The sequence below is a fragment of the Mirounga angustirostris genome, unplaced genomic scaffold, assembly GCF_029215605.1.
Source record: "Mirounga angustirostris isolate CCGP_5_RB_7025 unplaced genomic scaffold, mMirAng1.0.hap1 SCAF_12, whole genome shotgun sequence".
NCBI lineage: Eukaryota > Metazoa > Chordata > Mammalia > Carnivora > Phocidae > Mirounga > Mirounga angustirostris.
In genome coordinates, this window is record NW_026991720.1 from 21,423,619 (window position 1) to 21,451,067 (window position 27,449).

At 42.3% G+C, this 27,449-nt stretch overlaps 1 long non-coding RNA gene across 2 annotated transcripts in view; it reads left to right on the plus strand.

Annotated features, from left to right (window-relative positions):
* Positions 1-27,449, plus strand: part of LOC123835300 (uncharacterized) — a 220,842-nt gene that overhangs the window by 4,178 nt on the left and 189,215 nt on the right. The window contains exons 4-5 of one of the 2 annotated variants that reach the window (XR_010406372.1): positions 17,763-19,033; positions 19,309-19,403. This is a non-coding gene — a long non-coding RNA (uncharacterized LOC123835300). The remainder of the gene's footprint in view (positions 1-17,762; positions 19,034-19,308; positions 19,404-27,449) is intronic. The other variant, XR_010406373.1, reaches the window with a different exon arrangement.

Genomic DNA, 27,449 nt, shown 5'->3' on the forward strand with positions numbered 1-27,449 from the left:
GGCAGAGCCCGGTCGTGCTGGGCGTCGGGGCCGCATGCGGTGGGGTTCGTGGGGGTTGGTGCTGGGTGCGCCGTGTTCGGACGTGGGTGTGAATCCCGCAGCACTTCGAGTTCGTCGTCACAGCGTCTAGGCGAGCCTCGTCCCACCCGGCGGAAGCGGCCCGGCCTGCGCGGATTCGGTGGAGCAAGACCTTACGGGCGTATTTCTGTGGGCACATATGTATGTGGTTCTTAATCCTGGCTGTCCATCATGTGACACCGGAGAGGCCTCGCTATGGAAACTTAAAGGGGCTCCCACGTGACACGTATGTGGTTCTTAATCCTGGCTGCAAATTATAAACAACTTGCGAGTCATAGAAAGAACTCCGTTGCCTGGCTCAGCCCCAGACCAGTTGAACCCAAATCCAAACAGGGCCTGGACATAGAGTATTTAGGAAAAAAATCTCCCTCTGTATTTTTGACGCGCAGGGAGGGGCGAGAACTTGCAGAGGTAGCCAGCTTGATGGAATCGATGGTTGTGAAACCATCCCTCGTTAGGGATGAACTAGTAAAAATAGCAGACGGAGTTAACACGCATTGATCTGCCACTAGAAGGGTCACTGTGTCGGCATGGTGGCTACGCAGATAGGGATACTTGATGAAATATTGGCATCCCGATTTTACAGGGGGGAAATTGAAATTCGGGAGGAGAAGTAAAAGTTGGCCAGTGACGATCTGTGACCAGTTACCCAGGGAGGCTACCTTCAGACCTCCTGCTTCGGACTGTGGCATATGCTGCACTGGAATTATGACTTTACCAAAGGGCCACATATTTGTGCGAATAGAAATCCTTCTCAGTTTGCCTACCAGCCTGTGAGTTTACCTGCGTGTATTTGTGCATGTACTTTTCCTTGCAAAGTTTTGCTTGTATTGAAGGGAGGAGAATCACTTGGTGAATTCGTTAAGGCCTGTAGGCTGCTAACGTTTACATGAAGTTTATTGTGGGGAGAGGGGGATCCCGGTACTGTGAAGAGAACAGATTCTATGCAAGTTTTTTGTTTTGTTTTTGTTTTGAGACTTGAGTATAGGGGTAAAGTGAAGTGCCCAGAAGTTGCAGGCATCTTCCGAAGATGTACATGAGCAGCCACAGAAGTCTTTCAGGTTCCTACTAATGATTGTTGTCTAGTGTTGTTAGCTGTGTAGCAGGCAGAGGCTATTACCAAGTTTTAGGGATTGGTTTTCACGTAGCTTGCGGTTTGGGTGAGGAAAGTTTATAGACCCACGGAGGCGAGCCTGACACAGATGTGAGTGCTGTAGGTCTGGCATGGAAATCTTCTCCCTCCTCTGTCATCCCCATCTTTCTTAATCGGGCATTGCCACTTTTGTCGAGCATTGCCTAACCACTTGGGGTTCCTTTGCACAGCTCTGCCTACGTGGTTCCTCTGCTTCTTGAGTTTCTTCTTTAGGAAATTTCCCTCGGTTTCCCCTCAGCAAACACTTAAATACCCTCCCTGTGTCACCGCTCTGTTTTGTACTTACTTGCGTCACTGCATTTATTACAACATGTCGTGTCGTTTTTGTTCACATGTTGGTTGGACACTCTTAGTAAATTCAGCTTGTCAAAGGTGGGAGGGGTGATTGTTCACCTGTATATCACTGGAACCCAGTAGGCACTTAAGTTTGCTGCATCGGTCTGAATTGAATTCGTGTCGTGTTATATGTGGTGTTCGCCTGTGTCACCCGCTTTCATTCTTTACTGTCTTCACCTTCTCTGCTCCTAGCTTTTAGGCTCGAAGCACGCATCCTTGGACAGAGAATAGAGCCACATTGTAAGAGGAATAGGAAGGAAAGGGCAAAATGTAATCAACTTTTCCCTTGTTTCCCAGTTTCATTCCCAGTTGGCCAGTTGGACGGCGTGAATTTTCTTGGTTACTTCTGTACCCTGGCACAGATGCTCCACATTATCACTTTTCAGCTTGTTTAGGAAGGAAGAAGCGACATTGCATTACAGATGGACATACTTTACACGCCGTCGCAGAGTACAGATGCTTAATCACATTTCATTACACTGTGATTTTCAGATTTAGCGTTACAGGGTATTTGTTGAGCAGCACTGTCCTGCAGAGCTTTCTGAGATGATGGAAATGATTTATAACGACTTGAAGTGATAGCCACTAGCCACTTGGGCAGCTTAAGTGTGGCTAGTGTGGCCTAGGACCTGGTTATTTACTTGATTTCAGTGTAAATAGCCACCACTGGCAAGGGGTGCTGTGTTGGACAGCACAGTTACGGAGGATCGCTTGTGGTTAAGTCTAGTACTTGCCAGGTAAGTGTTTAGGTTAAGGTTATTCTGCCTTTAAAAGAAAAACCTTGATTCATTTTCTAGGGCCTGACACTGTGCTTCCCATTTAGAGATTCTAAGGTGTTTACTGAGTGATATTTTGGACCCATGTGAGGCCTTCATATTATAGAGCATTTGTCTGTGTGTTCTGTGAACTTTTCATGTAATTCATGAGGTCTTCTTTTTTTTTTTTAGAAGCAGAATGGATTGATTATTAATAATTATAATTAGGAGTAGTTATAAGTCCAATGGATTTGAGCCCTTGGCCTGTAAACTAAATGGAAGTCCCTTAAGTTTAATCACTATTCTCTGATACATGGTGAAGAGCAGGCTCTGCATTTGTCTTGCTGGCCAGTGTATCCCCAGTGCCTCATACAATGCCTGACACATAGCAAGTGCTTATAATTATTTGTTGAATGAATGCATGTTCAAGTAATTTAACCCCTCTAACTTAGCTTCAGAAGGTATATTGTAGAGCTGGAGAGGGGGCCGAGTAGCACTAACTACCCTGAATTTACTGTTCTTCCAAGGAATGCAGTCTTTCCAGGGGCACTGTTCTTAGCTCAGTGAGCTTGATTTCTTCCCTGTAAGATACGTAGCAGGACTTCTTACCCTTTATTAATAACAGAAAAATAAAGTCACAAGAAGATTTGGGGCTCAGGTCACAGAACGGGAATTGGAAGTGTAAATCAAATTGAAGGAGTTACTTATATTGCCTTGTGCCCTTGTCCAGGATTCTTCTTCAAAGAACTAAAATCACGCACTGAGCTATGTTAGAAAATTTGGTTTATAAAATGGAAGGTGATTATGTATGTTAATAGAGTCTGAAGAGAATTCTGAAAATATATCTAGTATGGCATGATGTAACAGGAAAAACAGGAATGGAAACATAATTTCTTAAATCTCTAAATCTCAGTCTGTGGCAATCCTAACACCCAAGTTATAAATTTCTGAAATGGGATACTTAAAAATGTAAATAGAAACAGATGTGTAGTGGTGCAGATAACCACTACTAGACTTCGAAATATTTATGTAGAAAGGTACCATATACATCAAACATCTGTTCAGAAGGAGAGCCCTAAGGCCAGAAATTGTAGATTTCATTTCATGTGGTAGGTGCTGTATTGGTGGGTTGATGCGGAGCCCGGTATGTGGTTGGATGCTTGTGGAAGGCGGTGAGGCTGCTCTCTGCTTTGCATCACTCACCTGCCTCGTGGTGTGATGCGTGGCTGGATTACAGACAGGCTTGTCCTCATGCCTGGGACGCAGGCTAGCTTCCTGTCGTTCTGCTAGTATGTGTTTCACACTAGCAAAAGGAAAACATAATTGAAAACGTCAATCTGTTGTTTAAAAAAAAAAAAATCACATGATACATTCCAAGATAAAATGTAAAGTTTCTTGTTTGGGGGTGGGGTGGGGAGGGTTACTTTCTCTTTTGGCAATTTCTGGCCTCTTAATCCTTTAGGATTGCTCTTCACATGTTGTGAACGTTGGTGGTGGTGGTGGTGGTGGGAGGAAACCCCAAAACTGTCAACCGCATGTCCCATAAATTCCCGCTGTTTACCCTCAAAACCGAACCAAAATATGACCCTAACAAGACAAAACCCACCTCTGCTGTCGGCAACAAAAGTTAACAATTAAATAAAAAAATCTGGGAGATTTGAGTTGTGCAGACGTCAGTAATGTGAAAGGTTTTTTTTAGGTATTAACTATAAATTACTCAAGACAAAAGAATTTATATGTGTCTGTGTAGCAATAATGTAAGAGTTCATATTGCAGAAGATCAAATGTATTTGGCTAGAAGATCATGTGAGACTCCTTGGACTCAGATGTATAGTTAAAGAATCATTTTAGGTGTATTGAGAACTGTCTCTAGTGATGTTGGTCCCTAACTTGGTGTAAGAATTGAAGGAAGTTACTGGCTCCATTTCTTTCTCCTCAGTGGAGTGGGTGGATCAGATCAGTGAGTGGTCGCGTAGGATCACCGAGATTGCCGGACCCCACCCCAGAGTTTCTGACTCAGCGGGTCTAGGGTGGGCCTGATGATCTGCATTTTTTTTGCAGGTTTCTAGGAGTTGCTGAAGCTGGTCAGAGGACCATATTTTGAGAACCACTGGATCAGATCATTTCTCCTAAAGTTTTATAAAGTGTTTGTGCCCATTTTCCCCCTTTTGCAGTGGCAGCACCTACCCTTTGATTTCTACAACCTCGCGTCACTTAAAGATTGCCCTATGGCAAACTGAGTTGTAAAAGTTTAAAATGGAATTGAATTAATTGTATTTTGAGAGTTTCTGGAGAATTCCAGATATTTTGCAAAACCTTTGGGTCTGTTAATACCCAGGATTGGGTATACTTACCCAATAGTCAAGGTCTCCAGTTAACGGTATATTGAAATATTCCTCATTTTTTTTAAAAGATTTTATTTATTTATTTGACAGAGAGGGACACAGCGAGAGAGGGAGCACAAGCAGGGGGAGCAAGAGAGGGAGAAGCAGGCTTCCTGATGAGCAGGGAGCCTGATGTGGGGCTCGATCCCAGGACCCTGGGATCATGACCTGAGCTGAAGCAGACGCTCAACGACTGAGCCACCCAGGCGGCCCTCCTCATGTTATTAAAGAACTATTCACTGTTTTTTAAACCTGAATGTTCTATCAGATCTAACCGAGTGCCTTGTAATAGACAGCTCCAGGATGCGTATTACATAGTTGGGAGCTCATTAAATAAAATGGTGTTTATGAGATGTAGTTCCTTTTCCTAGTTAGGATTCTGTGGGTTTGGGTTCATAGTAGACTGATAGTGTGAACCTGGACATCCTCTGAAGGGATCTGCTTTGCAGAAGAGGTATGGTTGCAGGAAGGAGATGCCCATCATGGGGATGAAAAGTAAGTTGTCACAGCTCGGCCACTCCTGGTTTTGAGAACTTTGGGGAAGAGTAGAGGCTCTGCAGTTGTAAATGAAGGGCCTTTTGGGACGGAATCTGGCAGGAAGGCTGTGGAGATAGATGTTCTAAAGCAGCCCTTGCAGAGCAAGCACACTGTTCTTACCCAGCGTGTGTTGTCTATTTTGATGGTGGGAGGGAGTAGAGAGGGGGGCTGTGGGGAGGGGTTCGTGGAGATTCTAAGGCAATCTAACAGGTGGTGCTCTGGAAGCCTTTCAGATGAAACTAGACTCCCAGGTGCCAGGAGTCAGATGGACTCAAGGTCCGAGGTGAGTGGAAGTGAGGTTTGACAATACATTCTAATGTGAGTGAATTTATTGGAGAAGACAGAAGAGCAAGATTTTTTTGGGGAAAAAAATCTTAGAGCAAGAAGACATAAAAAAGAAATGGGTGAGGAATAGGGAGTGGGAGGGTAAAAATGAAAGGTTTTAAGTTTTTAAACTGTTCTGAAACTTTCTGTGTGCGTTGACTAGTTAATAGCAGAGGTTTTGTTAGAAAATAAATTAACGAGTTTTCCTTTTCATTTCCGGTGAATACATCAAAATACCACCAGATGCTATTATTTGACTCACATCCCATGCCTTTCCAAAGTTTCGCCCAGGATCCATGCAGTGCTTGCTTTTTTAGATGGCTTTATGACCGTTAACTTGTTTAAATCAGATTCCTGGAAGGCGCACACAGTGTTTATTACTGGATGTGTTTTATGGATTAGGAAACAAATCATTTGTGTAGCACAGGCCACAAATCTGGGCTGAGGCCATGAGATCTCACTGCTTTCCATATCTACTGGTTTTAATTTTTATCTGGAAATTCTCTATTTTCTAACTGCTTTTAAAAATGACTGAACCTTAAATTTTAAAGTTGAGTCAGCACCCGTATAATTGATTTTAGACTATATTTCATGGAAAGGGCCTTAGATTTTGATCTGTTTATTTCTTTGAAAGGGACTGCATGTGATTTGCTGCTAGTCATTTCTTGACTCAAATATCTGTGACATAATCTTCGTAACTAAATCTGTGAAACTGGTTTGAATTCTTTAGACTTGATGGTTTGAGGCTGGGGTTGGCAGTCTGTATGACAGGAGTTCTGGGGGTGGCCCTTGGGCCAGTTTTCACCAAGCAGCCGTGGGAGATGGGAGGTGCTGCTGTATGATCCTGTGCTACCCCTCTCCCGGACCCTAGGACCTTTTAAAAGCCTGCAGTGCTTTAGGGAGTTTAAGACACTTAATACTTTTTCTCATATTTAATCACATTGACACAGGGCAACATCTTTCTTTGTCCTTCCCACATCTCTTGAGTTTCCTTTCTTCCAACTTGTGTCATTTCTGTTTCTTTTCACAGCCAGCAAGGCATCTAGCTTCTTAGGCTGGCTTCTGGTTGCCCCCCCCCGCCCCCGGATTTCCTTCATGATCCTGCCTCTACATTTTTCTGTTCTTCCGTGTCCCGTCGGTTCTCGCTTTGTGCTATGGCTGATTTGATTTAGTTTGGTGGAAAGGGCATTAAGGTAGAGCAATGTTAATAACTGTAAGAATGATTAATGGCTACTTGCCTGATTGGAGACTGTGCTAAGTGCTTCATATTCTTTCCACTGGATGCTAGTTCCTACGAGCTACAGAACCTTGGGAGAGTGTCCAGCTCTGGGCCATAGGCTGCTCGTCTGGAAAATGGGGGACTTGGTGGAGTAAGTAAAGTGTTTCTGGCCCTAAAATGCTGTGATTTGAGTTTATTCACATTGTGGTATGATTGTCAATCCTCGTGAGACTTGAGCTTTTTGAAAGGTACCTGTTCATCGAGACTGGGGTCCCAATGTAGGGGTGTTGCTTCTCAGCCCCAGGATGCGGAGACCCAGGACTCCTTATTTTAGACTACCTTGCAGTGTGGCTGGCTTTCTTTTTCCTTCAGAAGCTTAGGGATGTGTCTCAAGGGCACCCTTCTCCATACTTGTGCTGTCTACATCAGGAGACCTGAAAACTGAACCTGAACACTGCACTTTGGAAAGGTTGTTGACCCCAATTTGGAAGATTTTGCTGCTTTTCATCTCGGTGTTGGAGGCCTAAAGACATCCCTTCCTTGACGGTTCCCTAGAGGAGTTTCTGGGAACCTGCTTAATTCTTCTGTTAATTCTTGAACAGCTCATAAAAAAATGCTACCTCAGATCCTTCTCTTGCAAAGTTGTACATGGTGTGTGACCTTGAGTGCTTGTTTCCTACTTCTAGGGGAATTTTTGTTAGTGCTCAGTCTCTCGGTCGTGTTCATAATGACGCCAAGCTACTTATCTGTTCATTGTCAAGGCCACTGACAATTGTGTTGCTTTCTGCTTTTACACGGATGCATCATGCATTCATTGCACATACTGTCCATTTTCTAAAAGTCTATGATTATCTTTTTTGTTTCTTTATGTTTTCAGAGAGATTAATCATCGCTATGCTAGGAACACTTACTTAATCAGCTTTGTCTCTAGTGTTGTTCATATTCCTTCAGCTTTTCCGATATTTTTTTTTTTTTTTAGTTTTTCAAAATTGTATAATACCTAATTCTTACAGGCTCTATCCCAAAAGAATTTGTGATGACTCTTCCATTTTTAGGGCTTATTGCCTGAAAATGCAGGTATTTGATAGCAACAAGCGAAAAATATTTTTAAATAGAATGCCATATATAGCCTTTCTTTAGGTTTTATCTTTGAAATCTGTGGTCTGTTTTATGCCTTTTAGTTAGTTTGTGAACAGTCACTGTGCTTGCTGTGTTTGTAAGCTTCTCCTTTTTTTGAGACCAAAGATATCAAAATCCTACTTTCCTCTCACTCTTAAAGGGTTCAAAATTAAGATTCCTTCTGCTACTAATTTAATTCTTCTGAAAAGGTACATAGGAGTTTGCTCTTTGCCATTTATCTTTGTCACTGTGTAACTAGCAGTTTGGAACAGGACTTGATAGGTTTAATGAATCAGTACCTTATTTAGTCATTTCCTGTCATCTACAGAATATTTTTCAGTAGCAGATCATTTGCGATTGTAAACAACAGAAATATCCCAACAACAGATTTGGTTTAAAAAGATTTTATCCGTGTAAGAAATCATGCCTTATCGTAGCTGAAGAACATGTGCTCCTGTGTGTGTGTGTGTGTGTGTGTGTGTTGTGGGGGAGGGTGATGGTGTGATGTCCTGGCTTATCCTGGGCTCGTTCTGTGTCTGGTGGTCCCAGCCCTTTAACCCAGGAAGGGCCCAGCATTGTGGGAGGATGTTGGCAGTGAGTCTCTGAGAGTGACTGGAAACACCCTTCTTCTTACTGCATTTTGTTCTTGTTTTTGCAGAGTACTAGTTGTTGGAAAACACTGAATTGCAATTGTATAAATATACGTAGTATTTGCTAAACCGTCGTCTTGGCTCATTGTGCTCTTTTCGAGTGAAGGGATCTAAGCTCCGGAAAGATTACATACTCATCAGGAACAGGTCAGGTCCTGGACATTCCTGGTAAAGTCCAGTGTACTTTGGATTGCAGCACTTTCTGTGTTACTTTTCATGCATTGGAATCCTCCTAATCCTGAACCTAGACTCTAGGAGCAGACCCAAGTAAATATGTCCTCGCTGGGCTAAACCAAAGAAAACAAGCGATGCTTAAAGATGTCTGGCACCTCTCGGCAAGTTTTGTGTGGTGCGAGCACACCATGGCCCTGGGTATCCTGATGATCCATTTTGGGCCATTCCTCTCTCCTTGTTCATTCTCTTTTCTTTCTGTGTTCTTTACTCTTTCCACTTCTCCCCCCCGCCCCTTTTTTTTCTTTTTTCCATTTTGGGTTCTTTTTTCCTCTGTTCTATGTTTCCCTTTGCCATTCCTGCTATGGATAGCCTAGTAACACCCTGAAGTTATTGCAGGCATTTTTTTTTTTTTTTTTTTAGCCTGACTCATGGCAGCCCAGAGCTAAATACAGGTTTTCCTCTGATAAGATTCTGTGCTGGTGCAAACTATCTCTAAAGAGTTTAATGTTTATATCGCATATTCCATGTTGAATGGAAAGTATGATGTGAAATATATTTCACATGGATGTTTTAAGTTTTGTGCCTAAAGGACATTCTGCCAACATTTAGGTAATAGTAATCACATAGATAATGAACTTCAGGATTCTTTTTTATTTATGAAATTTCTGGTGAACAGTGATGATGCTTGGGTTAACGTAACATAATGATTTTAAATTGCTTAGGCTGTAACAAAGTTTGGTGTAAAACATGTGAGAGTCAAGTGGGTATTAAATACATAACAGTTATTTATGCTATTCTTAAGGATCAGAGTATATTCTAGCTCTAGGGGCCTCAGAGCTAATTTAATTACTCTTCTTATTCTATAGATAAGGCAATTTACTTAATTTTAGTAATGTTAGTGGTATAGTTGACCAAAATTAGGTCTCCCACATTGCTATCCACTCTGCTTTTTTTGGACAGAACATTCGATTCATGAAATTTCGAGGTGAAATGGGCAGAGAAGCCTGAGAAAGAGTATGTGCGTTCTAAGCCTAACTTGACTTGAATTTATTAGTTATGAGATGAGTTGCTTAACCTCTCTGGATCCCAGTTTATGGATGGTTGTACTTTAAGGTCCCTTCCAGGGCTGTGACTTGTACTCCGGTGAGAAGAATGAAACAGATTTAGATTTTTCCTGTTGTGCATTTCTTCAGTTTCAGTTTGTGTCTTATTTTGAGTAGATAGCTTTGCTAGGTTTTTTTTTTTTTTTTTAAGTAGGTAACATTTGTGTATTTTATTGTGAGTGAATCAGCTTTTCCAAAGTATATTGTCATTAGACACAGGTTGTTTTTCTTAATATAACGGCTGCTTCTGTGTGCAAGTGTTTCTAGCTTCAACTTGGTTAACTGACGTAAACACACATTTAGAGGCGGGTCCCCCCTAGTTTCAAACTGGTGGAGGGGTACCGCCATGTGGAATATTCCACAGAGAGAGAACTGAGGTGCTTTATTCAAATTGTTTGTTGTTATTATAGTGTGAGAAAGTAATATCACGTAGGGGCGCCCGGGTGGCTCAGTCAGTTAAGCGTCTGACTCTTGATTTCGGCTCAGGTCGTGATCTCAGGGTCATGAGATCAAGCCCCTGCATAGGGCTCCATGCTCAGTGGGGAGTCTGCTTGAGATTCTTTCCCTCTGTGCCCCCCCCGCCCCCGCTCTTTCTCTCAAATAAATAAATAAATAAATAAATAAATAAATAAATAAATAAATCTTTAAAAAAGAAAGCAGTGTCATATAAATAAGATTTAAGAGAATTTGGCTCTTCTGATTTCTAGAGTTGCTTTATTTGGGGTTGTGGAACAGGTTTTTCCATTCTTAGGATAATCTGGCCTTGTTTGTGTCAGAGAGAAGACAGTTGTGACAATCTGGGAGGATAGGAAAGATGAGAGGAATTTAAGCATTGGAGAAAAAGATGAGATTGGAGATGCTTTCCTAAGAGGAGTGTGACTGTGAGCTCTGAGCCCCTTCCCTCGTTGCTTAGCAGTAAATGACCATGCCCCTCTTTGCTTTAAAGAAACCCATACTTTCTTTTTCTTTAAAGATTTTATTTATTTATTAGAGAGAGAGAGAGAGCACAAGCAGGGGGAGCTGCAGGCAGAGGCAGAGGGAGAAGCAGACTCCTCGCCCAGCAGGGAGCCCGATGCGGGGTTCCATCCCAGGACCCTGGGATCATGACCTGAGCTGAAGGCAGATGCTTAAACCACTGAGTCACCCAGGCGACCCCCCATACTTTTAATTAAACACTTTTGAACGCCTCTCACGTGCATTGTGTTGAGCTGGGTGCTGTGGGAATTAGAATTATCCATAAGAGCTTCCTCCTCTAGATGTTTACCCTCCAGCTGGGTCTCCAGTGCATAGACCATGCAATGAATGAGTGAATGTCTGAGTACCCCAAAGAGTGGTCCAGGCAGGAGAGAGAAGGGAGGAGGAGTGCAGCAGTAGGGAAGGACCCCAAGGAGCCGTGCAGTTGGAGCAGCTGGAGGATTGGTAGTTAAGGGAGAGCGTGCGGGGTTGCTGTTGGGCTAGGTTAGGACGTAGGCTTGAGAGTTGGGAAATGACCATCGCATGTTTTAAAGTGGCAAATGAGGGGACCTGTGAAAGTACCAGAGCCTTCTTACCCTATCTTTTTATCTTGAAAACTTCAAACCTTTAGAAAAAGAGTACTGTAAATACTCATATGTCCTTGTAGATTAATCAGTTGTTAACATCTTGCGGTGCCTTCTCTCATGCTCAGTGTATGTGTGTGTTTTGAATCAAATGTGGTATGTACATTTATAATATTTGGACCACTTGACTATAAGTTGCAGATACCATGGCATTTCACCTCTAAATACCTGCAAAAGAGGACTTTCTTCTGTATAACCACAACACAATTATCACACCTAAGAAGTTTAGCATTGATATAATACCATGGTCTAATAAAAAGAATATATTTAAATTTGGGAGTGGAATGTGTATTTATTTTTGTTTTTAAAATCAGGAAGACTTGTCTGGCACAATGTGTATTGAATGAATTAGTGGGACAAGAGACTAGAGCCACGGAAACTGGTTTGTATATATTTAAAACGTCACATAGAGGGGCACCTGGGTGACTCAGTCGGTTAAGTGTCCAGCTCTTGATTTCGGCTCAGGTCATGATCTCAGGGTTTTGAGATGGAGTCTCAAATCTGGCTCTTCACTCAGCAGGGAGTCTGCTTGAGATTCTTTCTCCTTCTGCCCCTCCCCCAGCTCACACGCATGCATGTTTTCTCTCTCTAGATGAATAAATAAAATCTTCTAAAAAATAAAAAAATTAAAAGTCACGTATAGTCATGAAAACAGAGGAAACTCATTATATTCTGATATACCATATTCTTGAATACCATTTTTAATATATACTTGATACAATCTTAAACAAGGCATAAGAGAGTATAGAAAAGAGAATTTATAAATAGTTGCACACATACAGACATATAATATCTCTGGACGGATAGAAAATGGACCATAACATTTCATGCCTCGAAAAGAAGGAAGCAAGCAGCTGGAGGATAGGGAGATGTTCCCCTCAATATCCTCTTTTACTTTTGAAGTTTGAAATTCAAAAATAAAAACTAAGAAGCAAGCTGGCCTTAACGTGTTGATACTATTGGCTTAGTAGTGTGTAGGGTAATGCTTCTCTTTATGTCCTGAAGAACTTTGGAGACTGAGACCTGAAACAAAGAGGATGGAGGAAACTTTGTATCTTTCCAGTTTTGAAGGGAAATCTGCTGTTGTGCCATTTAATGGGAAAGGGTTTTTTTCATGACTCGAGAAGGCATGTTTTCGGGAGCTGCTGGTGCAGAGAAGAGGGACTTGGGTGGGGTCTGATATCCAGGGAGTCTGCACTGCACAGAGGAGAGCACCGAGGAAGATAGGGTAGGAGTTTGTATATCCCTCTTGGAGTAAAGGAGACTATTTCCTGCCTCTAAGAATGAGAAACCGGAAGATAATTTTGTAGTTTGCTTCTGTAGAAAAGTACAGAAGATGGCAGAGGGGACTTAGAATTTGCATTGCATATATATATATATATATATATATATATATATATATATGCGCTACTTTTGATGATTAAAGGTAAGTGTGTTTAAAAAGCTGCTAAGAGAAAATGAGCATTTAAGAGTAATGTCTGGCTTTCTTCTTGATTTGTTTTTAAAGAGAGATTCTTGAAGATTATAAGAAGGTTAAAAGAACCTTATTGAGTAAATAGCAGAAATCTATGTTATTAGTAAATTATTTCCATTTGATAGCAATTTGATTATTTCATGTGATGATTTTTATGTAATTACATAGTGAACTTGTGTGATGTTTATCCTTAAAAAACAACTTTTCCACAGTGTTTTGAATTAAGTTGCATGAAAGGTTAAGATTAATTTCGGAGTTGATGCAGCCACAGTTTATTTTCTGTTGTTGTATGATTAACACAAAGTTATTGATTAGTACTTAGTGCCTTTTCTTTTGGAGGCCGGTGTTTATTACCAGTGAGTGTTGAATTGCTCCCAGTGTCCATTAGGCATCCTGTGGTTAATAGAGACAGATAGCCTGCCCTTGATAGATGCTTCTGGAAAGTTAAAGTTTCCACAGTGGTAGTTAAATTCCCGTCAGGGAGGGAAGCTGCTGATGGCCGGGACAGGCCTTCGGAGAGGAGGGGAACTCCGCACTGTTGAATCAGGCACCTAGGGTGCGACTTTGCAGGTGAACAAATCTGATTTTATCAGTTCGTTCGGAGTCCATGGGGCTTGTGAGACTGAATGATGCCGGCCAGCCGAGCTAAGCAAGCTTATGGCCGACTGAACACCCCGTGTGTTAATTTGCAGTGGGAGATGTACTGTGGCCACCTGTAGACTTGTTGAAAGGATAACCTTTGGATCATAACTTTACTTGGTGAACACAGAAATAAGATGGGGACAAATTGGATATCTTCAACTGATACTTCATCAAGTCATTGGAATTTGATAGAGGACTTTTTGCACCCCAGAGGCTATTCTGCTTAAAGCCTGGGGCCTAAAATTAGAGCTCCTTTACTACAGTGTGGTGCTGGATAAATGGGAAGAATTCTTTTCCAGTTCCCTTGCTAGTCAGTTGGCCCCATTGCCTTATGCCGGGTATGTTCCAATACAGTGGGGACGTAATATAATAATAATGGTTGCTTAGCATGTGTGGGGCATCTTGCTGAAGTGTTTTTCTTCTCTTATTCCCTTAACCCCATGATAGCCCTAGGAAATAGGTACTGTTATCCTTCCCACTTTATAGATGAGAAAATACAAATTTAGGAAAGCTTAGGGCTTAGAGCCCAGCTTCTAAGCCAGGTAGCCTGACTCTCGAAAAGCTTTAGCCACACGTGATAGAATTTCTTTTGTACATTTCAGCTTCTTTCCAGTTGTGTTTTCCTTAGAATATAGGGTGATCATTTTGAGACAACCTTCTCTCTCTTATCTGTCAAATGAACGCTTAGGAAATAACAGTTTCTGTGAAAATGTTTAAGCAGTAACTCTTAGGGTAGGTTCTTTTTTTTTTTTTTTTGAATGCTGATCTTGATCTACTTGTAATTTTGAGTAGTTTCATTTAGGGAATGGACCATTAAAAATTAAAAAGGTTGCAGAAAAACCCCAAAGATAATGCAAAGAACAGCTCTTTTTAGATTCACCTACTAACATTTTTCCCTGTTTACATTTGTGCATATTTTCTTGCTCTCTATATTTATATGTGTGTTACACATGTTTTTTCTGAGTCATTTGGGATGTTACATATTGCGTGGCCCTTTATCTCTAAATATTTCAGTGGGGATTTCCTAAGGAACAGAGATTTTTGCTTACATACAGCTACTACTCCATAAATTTATACTGTTAAAATATTATCATCGAATCTGCTATGCATATTGCGATTTTATCAGTTGTCCTATTAAGGTCCTTTATAACATTTTTTCCTGTGGTAGGAGATCCAGGCTAGGGTTATATATCCTATTTAGTTGTCATATCTGTTTAATATCCTTTCATGTGGAATATTTCCACCATTTTTCTTTGTCTTTTATCAGATTGACATTTTTGAAGAATATAATCATACCTGTCCTTTTTTTTTTTTTTAAATAGAAATTTCCTCATTTTGTTTGTCTGATGTTTCCTCATCTTTAGAATCAGGTTATGCATAATAGGCCAGAACTTACTTTTTCCCCTCCTTAATAAGTTTAGTCTTTCTCAAAGTCAGGAAATTAACACTCATATAATAATATTATCTAAGTACAGACCTTCGTCAGATTCCGTCAATTATTCCCAAAATGTCTTTAGGGTAGGAAAATACCAGATCATATGTTACATCTAGACTTAATTGTATCTGGAACAGTTTCTCAGGCTGAATTTCATGGCATGAACGTTTTTGAAGAGGATTAGCCAGTTATTTCTAGAATGTCCTTCAATGTTGTTTTGTTTGAAGTTTCCTCACGGTTAGATTCAGGTTTTGCACTTTTGGCAGAAATGCCGCACGAGGGACATTGTGTTCTCAGCACATCATATTTGGAGTCACACGATGTCTGTTTGTCCCGCAGCTGGTGATATTAATTTTGATTACTTGGTTAAGGTTTGGTCTGCCAGGTCTGCCCCGTGTAAAGTTACTCTTTCCCCCTTTACAGACAATTACTGTCTTGTGGAGTGATGTTTTTAAGTTCACGTCCTAATGACTCCTCAAACTTTTACTCATAGGCTTCAGAATTATTGGGTTATTCTTTTTTTTTTTTTAAGATTTTATTTATTTGACAGAGTGAGAGAGCACAAGCAGGGGGGAACAGTAGAGGGGGAGGGAGAAGCAGGCTCCCCGCCAAGCAGGGAGCCCGATGTGGGGCTCCATCCCAGGACCCTGGGATCCTGACCTGAGCCGAAGGCAGACGCTTAACCATCTGATTGCCTGAATCGGCTGTTCTTATGAAGTTTGCCCAGTAACGATTTATTTTTATTTATTTATTTATTTATTTTTTAAAAAGATTTTATTTATTTATTTGAGACAGAGAGAATGAGAGAGACAGAGAGCACATGAGAGGGGGGGAGGGTCAGAGGGAGAAGCAGACTCCCTGCCGAGCAGGGAGCCCGATGCGGGACTCGATCCTGGGACTCCAGGATCATGACCTGAGCCGAAGGCAGTCGCTTAACCAACTGAGCCACCCAGGTGCCCCCCCGTAATGATTTAAAACGCCATCATTCCCTCTTCATTCATTTATTGGTTTTCTCCCACAAAGAATAGTGTTCCCTTAGCTCTTATTTATTTATATTGGTGTTGATTCATGGATTTGTACTTGATTCTTGTTTTATTATCATTACTGATTTTGATGCTCAAATTGTCCTGGATTTGGGCCAGTGGGAGCCCCCTGAGGCTGGTGTCTGTGCGCTGTTGACACGTCCCCATCATTGTTTGACACATCCTTACTTTGTGGCACAGAAGAGTCTTCCTTGTGAACTTTCTCTGCCTGCACCCTGGAAGTAAGTGGTCACTTCATGTCTCCATTCTTCTTGTATGAGAATACCTCTGTCTCCAAAGCCTCGCCAAGAGTGACTTTTTATAACTGTTTAATTTTTGCCAATCTGATGGGTGAGAAATAGCAACTCAGTGTCGTTTTAATTTCTCTTTATGAGTGAAATTGGGCATCTTTTCATATGTTTAAGTGGTATATGTGTGTATGTATATGTGTGTATGTGTGTGTGTTCATGTTTTGGGTCCATGTTTCTGTCCTAAGTTACTAGTATTCACTTCTTCAATTTTAAGAGTTCTTTATATATTATGAATATTATTTCTTTATCTGTGATACGATGCAAATATTTTCTCTCATTTTATCTGTTGTCTTTGGTTAATGCTTTTTTTTCTTGCCATGCAGATTTTATTAAAAATTTTCATGTAATCACATTATTAGTCTTTTCTTGTACTTTTCCTGATTTTGAGACACAGCATGCTTTTCCTTATTTAGGAGTTAGAGAAGATTCACCATTTTTTCCTCTGTAGTACTTGTATGGCTTCACTGTTTTACAGTTAGATCCCTGATTCATTTGGAGTTTATTCTTGTGTATGGTAAGAAGTATGGATCTAATTTTATCTTTTTCCAGTTGGCTAACCAATTGTTTTAACCATTTATTAAAAGTCAGTTTTGCCCCAGTGATTTTTAGATGCTCCGTTTTGTTGTTTTTTTAAAAAAAATATTTATTTATTTATTTTTAAGATTTTATATATTTATTTGACAGAGAGAGACACAGCGAGAGAGGGAACACAAGCAGGGGGAGTGGGAGAGGGAGAAGCAGGCTTCGCGCTGAGCAGGGAGCCCGATGTGGGACTCGATCCCAGGACCCTGGGATCATGACCTGAGCTGAAGGCAGACGCTTAACGACTGAGCCACCCAAGTGCCCCTGTTGTTTTTTTTATACACTACTAAAGTTCCATCTGTACTTGGGTCTGTTTTGACTTTCTGTATTACCACACTGGTTTGTCTGTCTACTCTTGGGCCAGCAACACACTTTTCATTATAGAGTCTTTAGAGTATAATTTAATGTCTGGAAGGGCTAGTCCTCTGCTCTAGCATTTTAGTGTTTTCCTGACTGTTCTTGCACATGTATTTTTAATATTAAGTTCAGTTTCAGTTGCTAGCTTCATTAAAAAGAATTGTTGGTATTGCAACAATTATATTGTTGGGGATTGCATTAAATTTATAAATTAATTTACAGCAACTTGACATTTTTGATGTTGACTTGTTCTATGCCAAAATAAGAAACGTCTTTTTAAAAAATATATCGTATTTATTTATTTGAGAGAGAGAGAGCACGAGCAGGGAGAGAGGCAGTGGGGGAAGTAGATTCCCTGCTGAGCTGGGAGCCTACCGCCCTGCTCCATTCCAGGACCCTGGGATCCTGACCTGAGCCCAAGACAGACGTTTAACCCACTGAGCCACCCAGGCACTGAAAGAAGGTGTTTTTTTGTTTGTTTGTTTGTTTGTTTGTTTGTTTTTAAGCAGTTTCCACACCTGTGGAGCCCAATATGGGGCTTGAAGTCACGACCATGAGATCGAGACCTGAGATGAGGTCAAGATGCTTAACTGACTGAGCCACCCAGGCGCCCCTAAACAAAATGTTCTGTTCTATGTGTGCATTAATGTGGAGAATATAAAGATAGCAAAGCTAAGATTTCTACCTCAAATAACTTAAATACAGTTTTGGAAATAGGTATATGTTTATTTACATGCATTAAAAAAATAGAAACATTCCTTTGATGGTGGACTTTGAATTGAACCTAAAAGGAAGTGTTGAATGTAGTTTCGTAGAGAGAACCAAGGACATTTCAAGTGGTCATTGCTCAGGCGAAAGTAGAAGCAAGATTTTGCCGTATCACGTGAGGTCAGTGAGATCACCAGCCTCAGACTGAAGCAGTGTGTTTGTATCCAGAAGTAAAGTGGGAGCGGTTGGTGGAAGGCCTTGAGTGGCCAGGGTTTGGATTTGAGCCACTCAGAAGCAGAGGCCTCCTGAATTGGTAATCTATTGCCGTGTAACAAATTACCCCTAACGTTCATGGCTTAGGGCGCCGGTAAACATTTATTATCTCTAGCAGTTTCTGTGCATGTGGGATTTGGGAGCAGGAAGGACTGTTGCCTCCTTGGCAGTCCTTAGAAGTGAACCAGTAAATTCAGCCCACATTCAGGGCTAGGTTCCATGCTTCAAGGGGAGGAGTGTTGGAGAACCTGGGAACACACTTGAAAGCCTGTGTTGGGAACAGAGGGGCAGTGGCATGATTTTGAAAAGGAAAAAGACCACGGCGTCTAGAGGAAGGTTCATTGGTCGCGGCACCAAAGATGAAGAAAGGGAGGAATCCCGGGTAGATGGGAGTGAAGTAATCCAGCAGTAAGGCACAGGTGAGGGAGAAGCAGGACACATGCGAGGGCCGAGAGGGGATGGGGGGCGTCAAGGTGGCCCCAGGGCTTTCAGAGCTGCATAAAGACCTGGTGCAGTAACCGGAAAGAGAAGCCAGTTTTAAGGGGATTAGGGTACTTGTTTGGTTTTAGACACTCAAGGGGAAATTCCTAAGCAGTTGAGAGTTGATAGAACCAGGGCTCATGTTGAGACGTCCAGCCGAAGGGGGAGAGTTCCGATCTGTCACCGCAGACGTCATGGTTGAATTTCTCAAGGGATGAGGACACAGAAAGGCCAGAGCATTGGGACCCAGCCCTGGGGGGAGCCATGGTTCGGAGTACGGTCAGCAAGAGGAGCCGGATCTGCAGCATTAGAGCGAGAGGTGAGCCAGCTGTGTTCCTGGCAGCAGCGAAAAAGGTGGAGGATCAAGAGCTTCAGATGTTGCAGAATCTGAAGAGAATGATGTTTGAAATGAATGCATTTGCCTGTGAGATTATTAGAGGTGACAGCAGTTTAAGTGGAGTAGAACAATTTTGGAAATTGGATTATAACATTTAATTCGATGATTAACTTTTTAAAAAGTGCTCGAGGTGGGAGGATGAGTGGCTGGCTTGCCTTTAGATTTTGAGATCTTATCTCCTTCTTGCCTCCTTTTAGCACCGTCAAGCCTCCCTGGAATGGTACTCATCAGATCTTGGACTGAGGGATGAAGGAGGATTTTACCTCACTTGTTTTCAGAGACTCTTTTAACTGTAAGTGAAGTCGGCTTACTTTATCATCCTTTTGCTTCACATCCTGCTTTTAACTATTCTCACCTGTGCCCTCCCCCCCCCCCTTCCTTGCCCTTCCTTCTCCTTCCCCTGGTTTGTATGACTTTCAGGATCAGTTCCCAGACTGAGGATCACCCGCTTTTCCTCTCCCTTACCCCCCAACTTTTAAGAGCAATTCTACTACTCATGTTTTGTTAACTGAACTGGCGGAGATGCAGTTAATGCCTATGAGATATGATTAAAATTAGTAATTGACAAATGTCAGTACTAAATTGAAAAGGATTTAGTGTTCCTTGTTATGTGTCTGTCCATGTGTACAGTCAGTTTTGAAATTAGTAAAATAAGTGTTGGTAAAAGGGAGCAAAAACATGAAAATATTCATAGAGTTACTTCATATGACGTAGTATATTTCAAGATTTCTATAAGGATTTGAGATTAAGTAGACCAAGAAATTGCGTAATGAAACACTGACAAAGCCAGAAAAAGGAAATCTGAGTTTTCTCTGTTACATGATATGATGATTATTATTTTCTTATTTTTTTCTGATCGTGTTGTTTTTCTTTTAAGAAAAACTTTGGTTTCACTAAAGACTTCAAGAAACTAAACAGAATAGCAATAATAAGTATCATTTCAAATCAAAGAGTAGACTTTCTTGCTGCGAGAAAAAGATTATTGATAAGTTCTACTTAGCAAAAAAGATAAGATTGCTCTCAGTCACATCATCTTTGAATAAATAGGGCAGCATTGAGTAATACAGCCTGGCTCTGCAGAATGCATAGAAGGTGAGCATGGGAGAGCGAAGAGGGGGCAGGGGACGGTGAGCTCAAGTCGCAGGAGTGAGGGGAGTCTGAGAGATGCTGGCGTGGAGCATGGGTAACAAGTGGCTGTTGGAGGCACGAACAGAGAAGCACTGCTGTGAAGGTTCTTTCGTGACTTTTTTTTAAGATTTTATTTTTGGGGCGACTGGGTGGCTCAGTCGGTTAAGCATCTGCCTTTGGCTCAGGTCATGATCTCAGGGTCCTGGGATCGAGTCCTGCATTGGGCTCTCTGCTCAGCGGGGAGCCTGCTTCTCCCTCTCGCTCTCCCTCTGTGCTCTCTCTTTCTCTCTCTCTCTCAAATAAATAAATAAAATCTTAAAAAAAGATTTTATTTTTAAGTAATCTCTACACCCAACATGGGGCTCGAACTCACAACCCCGAGACCAAGAGTCGCTGGCTCCACCGACTGAGCCAACCAGGCGCCGCTTGTGAATTTTATTACACCTATTAAGCTTTTCCTGTGTGTCAGTGGGAGTGAGAGAGAGGGTCAGAAAAAAAAAAAAGGGAGTGAGAAGGGGGTGTCAAGAGACCAAAGATTGTGTTGTTTGTCTTCACAGTTAAAGGTCTGGATATATTTGCAGTATGTCGTGATTCTTAGTACTTGTGCTTGGGCAGTTGTCAAAAAGTTAATGTGGTTAATTGGTCGAGTTTCCTTTTCCTGTCTCCCACCCATCCTACCCCCTCCTCTTTCCCTTATCTTCTCTGAGAGTCCCTTCAGGCGCCGTCAGTCCTGGAAGCTTCCTTCAGTGGCTGCTTCCATTCCCAGTGCCCAACCCTGGAAGCTTCCTTCAGTGGCTGCTTCCATTCCCAGTGCCCAACACTGGCTGGGCTGATTCTCCTCCCCCATGCCCCTCCGTCTCCAGGACGTCTTGGGAATCACTCCACCACTCGGCTTCTGCAACATGTTGTGTGCAAGCCTGTTGATGTGTTTGTTTTCTTTACTAGACTGCGAGCTGCTTAGTGGGAGGCGTCAAGTTTCACTCACCTGTGTATCCCCACATCTAGTACGTGGTAGTTGAACGGACAGAGGAATGATTTTCCCATGCCTTGTAGTAGACACACTCACCACCGGCTGTCAGTGTGGCGGTGACATCGCTGAGCTTTGATGGTTGGGAGATCCGTGACCATAGAGATAGACCACCTGAGCCTTACAGAAATCAGGGAGGACTGAAAAATAAGTAAGCTGGAGTTCCTGATGTAGGGGTGCTCTGCCGAGAAGGTTTCAGGGTTGGCTGGGAGCAGGAAACAAATCATGCGGTGCTGTGTGGGGGGTGTCCCGGGAGAGGCCTCAGGTGCAGGCTGCTCTGGAAGCGTGTCATTAATGCAGCCTGGGCAGGTCCTGGGGAGACTGGCATTTGGCTTGGGTCTCTGAGTATGTAGTTGCTCATCATGTGCAAAAGGAGGAGCATGTGCCAAGCTGTAGAGGTGTGAGGATATTTTCTGAAATTCCTGGGAGTTGGGGAATGGGAACGTGGCGGGAAGTGGGAGCAGGAGGAGCCATGTGTGTAACGCTAGTGTAGCCAGCCCTTACCCTGTTGGCTGTGGGGAGCCAGTGAAGGCGGCAAAGTCAGAAGAATGGCACAGATGCACTTTTTTGTTTTATTTTATTTTATTTTATTTTATTTATTTTCTTAAGTAGGCTCCATTACTAGTGTGGAGCACAACACAAGCCTTGAAACTCAAGACCGTGAGATCAAGACCTGAGCTGAGATCAGGAGTCGGACGCCTAACTGATTGAGCCCCCCCCACCGGTACCCCCCAGATTCACATTTTAGAAAAATGCCTGGCAGCAGCGTGAAAATTGCCCTGGAAGGGAAGAACCAAAGCAAATACATTGGTGTTAGGAAACAGGTGCTGGGCGCCTGGGTGGCTCAGTCGGTTAGGCGACTGCCTTCGGCTCAGGTCATGGTCCTGGAGTCCCGGGATCGAGTCCCGCATTGGGCTCCCTGCTCGGCAGGGAGTCTGCTTCTCCCTCTGACACTATCCCCTCTCATGCTCTCTCTCTCTCTCATTCTCTCTCTCAAATAAATAAATAAAATCTTAAAAAAAAAAAAAGCTAATTCATTTGCAGTTACAAAGACATACTGGAATGATTTATTTCCTAATTGGAGACGGTCTTGTTTCCATGGTCTGTCAGAGAGAACGGATCAGGCAATACACCAAATAAATCAATTTTTGTGTTTAACAACTCTTGTACTTCCTGCTCAGCCTCAAAGGGCAGGAGGAACTTAAGAAAGATACCATAAGGGCGCCTGGGTGGCTCAGTTGGTTAAGTGACTGCCTTCGGCTCAGGTCATGATCCTGGAGTCCCTGGATCGAGTCCCGCATCGGGCTCCCTGCTCAGCAGGGAGTCTGCCTCTCCCTCTGACCCTCCTTTCTCTCATGCTCTCTGTCTCTCATTCTCTCTCTCGCAAATAAATAAAAAAAAAAAAAAAAAAAAAAGAAACAGGTGCAGCAGTCCCAATGCGTGGGATGAAGGGCCTGGATTAAGGCGTTGTGGTGGAGGTGTGGAGAGAAGGCATTGAACGTGTGGTCTAGGATGTGGCGAGGTGGGATTTGTGAGATCTGTTGACTGGAGCTGTATGCGTGGAAGAATAGACAGTGGTTGTAGATTTTTTAATTGTCTAGCCATTGACGAGGAGAGTAGAAAGGAAGCCTTGGGCTTGGGTTTGGATATTTGAGAATGGGGCATCCAAATGGTAACTAGCGGACTGTTAGAAATGTGACTCTCAAGTTTAGGAGCGAAACATAGGGAGTGTGGAGTCACACGTGTGAAAGGGTGTGATTACAAAGGAGGAGCTAGCTGAGCAGTGAGGGAAGGCCGAGCAAAGGACCTGGGACACTTAAAGGGCATACTCAGGAGAAGGCCATCTAAAAACAGGTTCAGAAAGGGAATTTGCCAACATCAGATGCCACCAAGAGGTTAGGTTGGGATGAGAAGTAAAATGGGGCCGAGGGTTTGACCAGGTCAGACGCTCTCAATGAGAAAAACTATAATACTGGCATTAGAAACTTCATTCCACTGACTAAGTGCAGTGGGTCTTAATGGGTAGGGAAAATGAATTTGGACCACCTTTTTTTTTTATTTTTAAAACAATTTAATACAGGAGGTAGATTACAGATAAAGGGCAGTGGGAAGGTCTTTATTTTAGGATAAGGTAGTGTAAGTATACTGCGATGGTCTGAACGTGTCCACACAGGCTTGGAACAGCAATTGCAGGAATGGAGAAAAAAATGACCAGGGATGGGTCATGGCATATTGCCCAGCAATGAGGGCCTGGCCAGAGTGGAAAGCAAGTTATTCTACCAAATGGTAGAGTTACCTGACTTTTCTTCCATGGCACTCTCTTTATCCTGGGAGCTGGAACAAGTGAACTACAACATGATTATTTTATGAAATAATTATTTTTTTCAAAAGCATTATTGTAAGATTTTTTTTGTTTTTTTATTTATTTAAAGATTTTATTTGACAGAGAGAGATAGTGAGAGCAGGAACACAAGCAGGGGGAGTGGGAGAGGGAGAAGCAGGCTTCCTGCCGAGCAGGGAGCCTGATGCGGGGCTCGATCCCAGGACCCTGGGATCATGACCTGAGCCAAAGGCAGACGTTTAATGACTGAGCCACACAGGCGCCCCATTTTTTTTTTTAAGATTTTATTTATTTATTTGTCAGGGGGAGAGAGAGAGAGCACAAGCAGGGGGAGCGGCAGGCAGAGGGAAAAGCAGGCTCCCCGCTGAGCAAGGAGCCCGATGTGAGACTTGATCCCAGGACCCTGGGATAAGGACCTGAGCCGAAGGTGGACGCTTAACTGACTGAGCCACCCAGGCGCGCCCCTATTGTAAGGTTTTTTTGTATTCTTTGTGTGTGGTAAGGTACACCTAAGGCCTACTATTTTAAACATAAAAAATTTACCACTTGTAAACGTGCAGTTCTGTTAACATTAAGTACATTCACATTATTGTGCATCCATCACCACCATCCATCTCCAGAACCTTTTCATCATCCCCAGCTGCAACTCTGTGTCCATTAAATACCAAATCCCTTGGTGCGATTTGAATTTTCTTTCCTATTCTTAAAATATGATTTGAAAACACCGTGTTTTCTAGAACACAACTCTTCCACAACCATTGTGAAGTCTCAAGCTGTGCCACGTCAGTTTTTCACGGGAAAGGGAGGCAGAAGAAAGGAGTTCACATTTATTACCTCCGGCGCATTTACCAGGTGTCATGGGCTGTGTTGGTTGCAAATGCTTCATTTGACCCATTCCGTCTTCACAACAACTCTGTTCCTTTCATGCCACAAGCTGAAGGAGTGGGATTTCAGGAAGCTTAAAGTAGCTTGTGGAAGGTCCCACAGCTGGCAGGCAAGTAACCTACCCAGGATTCAAATCCTGGCCATCCCGGTACCAGACTCCGTGCTCTTTTTACGACCCTTCAGTTCTCTGTGTAGTACTCTAAATACTGTACCGTTCTGAAGGAGTCTAGTCTCTTTGCTTTGAACTTAATGAAGATGTGCTTTTTAAGGTTTTCCTGGTGTCCAGCAAATGTACGAGGCTCCTCAGGAACACTCGAGTGTTCCTGTTTTGTATTTAAGCTTTTAAGAACAGAATCAAGCATTTGCCAAAGGTGGAGAATTACTTGTGTAATTAATGGAGTTCATGTAGTGACTTACTTAACGTTGGTCTGGTGTATTTGTCCAACTTGGAATTTATCTGAGGCAGTTTATAGCACTAAGTTGATAGATTTATAGCATAGGTTTCTGAAGGAAAAATGCTTTTATTGACTGAATTATGTTTCAATCCTAATCACAAATAGGAGAAGAGAAAAATTTAAAAAGGAAAAATACGTAACTCTTCATTTTCAAGGATCTCACGAAGCAAAATATTATTCAAGTAATCGGACTGCAGTATTTGAAGCCAAAAGCCACAATCTGATACTTGCCTTGCTGAAGGTTTTTTTTTTTTTAACCTGTTAATGTTTCTCTGAATTCTTGAATCTTCTGTCCCGTACCAGTGAAAGACATTTTTCTTTAAAGATCCAAGCAGTGACAGTGACATATCAAGATTGTTGGAGTGGATGATCCTGATAAAGTAAAAAAAAAAAAAAAAAAAAAAGGTCGTTTACAGAACAATTATTTCCAGAACTGGGAACCTTCGTGGAAGTAAGCCAGTGGGCTTTGGTGTTGTTGGAAGGCTGTACTTACCTCTGCATCTTCGTTCACTGTTTTGCTTTGAAAGCTTTGGGAGCACCCCTGAGTTTTTGAGTCTCTTCTGCATTCCGTGACAGATTGATTGTTAGAGAGATCCAAAGTCCGAAGTTTGTGTTGACTTTAGAAATTCATTCTCTGAAGCCCCTTTTTGGAATGAGTTTAAAGAAGGAAGAGCATCAAAAGCCAGGTTCAGTCTTACAGTAGAAGCTTGGAAAAAGATAAGTGGTTCTCTGGGACCATTAGAGTAGATCACATTACCTTCTAAAGTAATGATGAAAACAAGGAGTAAATTGGAAGAACTGTAAGACACCCTAAATTCTTTTTCTCAGGCAAATAAAACCGAATCATCCAGAATAGATATTGTTTCTCTCCATTTTGTTTTTTATTTTTCCTTAAAGATTGAGAGAATTAGAAATTTCACAACCCCCGACAGTGGTTAACACTTAAGTGTTTTTGTATCCAGGTGGTTAGGAATTGCAGAATCTCTTCTATCAAAGCTCTGCATAAAATTTAAAAGCAACTAATTAAAGTCTGTAGTGAAAATTTTCTCATCGTAAAAAGTCACGGACAAAGAGCGCATTTGCCTGCCTCAAGTTAGGGACTTAAACTATAATCAGATGTTCACACTGTATCGTTTTATTCAAATGTAAAGGAAAGAACAATGCTCCAGATATAGAGCAAAGGTATTTTTAAAGTATGCAATTTGTGTGTGACTCTTGCTGAGTCAGGTGAGTGGGTGGTGCCTGGCAGAGTTGTAGTGAAAACTGACTTCTAGCAAGGACTGAGAACCCGTGCTACACAGAATAGCTGTGGGGCCGAGGATATGCTCAAGGAGAAGGACGTCTCTGGAAGGGGGACCCCCAGGTGGTTAGCTGGTGGATCCAGTGACTGAGGAGAAAGCTTTGACCCAAAAGGACTAGATCTGGGGCTCAGAGGCTAACAGACTTGCTCTCTCTACCTCGGGACTTGAGAGAGCAGCCTGCGCCTGGGATGGAGGTAGGGTGGCCTAACAGAGAGGACGGACTCCAAGGAATTGCTGGCCAGAGGGAAAATAAAATCACGGAAGGCCTAGAGGAGTCCTTTTTTTTTTTTTTTTTTTAAGATTATTTATTTATTTATTTGAGAGAGAGAGGGCAGGGGGAGGAGCAGAGGGAGAATGTCAAGCAAACTCCAATCTGAGTGCAGAGCCTGATGTGGGGCTTGATCTCACAACCCTGAGATTACGACCTGAGCTGAAACCAAGAGTCAGACACTTAACCTACTGAGCCACCCAGGTGCCCCCAGGAGAGTCCATTTAATGTTCATGCTCTCTCTGTCTCTGTCTGTCTCTCTCAAATAAATAAAATATTTTTAAAAAATGTTCTGGACCTACTATGACATTTTATGTGATTGCCCTGTCGTGTATTGGAATCCTAAAGACCAGGACAGGTTTGAGGTACAGAGGTTAGTTATCCTCTGGTTTTTGTCTTTATTGTCTGCACTGTTGTTAAATTTTATGAAAGTAGAGTGTTCTCTAGTTTAAATTGGAGCAAAAATTATTCTTTGCTATCAGGCAACATGTCAGGTAACTTTCTCACTCAGAATATATTTAGCCAACAGGTTACTGTTGGCACATACTAAATACAAGCGTGTCCTGCGTGCTTTAGGTAGATGCTAAGATGCATCAGAGACAGACCTTCTCAAGTTGTCTGATCTACGGGACAAATGATGGGTTCCGCAGTCAGACCCAGCATAGGTTCAGATCCTGGTGCTGACACGTACTAGATATATAACCTTTGAAAAAGCTACTCAGTCTCTCCCAAGGTTTCCAAGGTTAAGCAGCTAGTATATATCAACACCAGGATCTGCATAACGGCCCCTAACTCATAGGAGTGCTGGAGGCCCACAGAGGTTGTGGCTGTACAGAATTTAGAACGTGGGAAGTCCTCTGTAACCATTAGAGCACACATGGATGAATAGGATGCTTCCCCATGGGCCCAGGGCATTATGACTTTGCGGGAGGG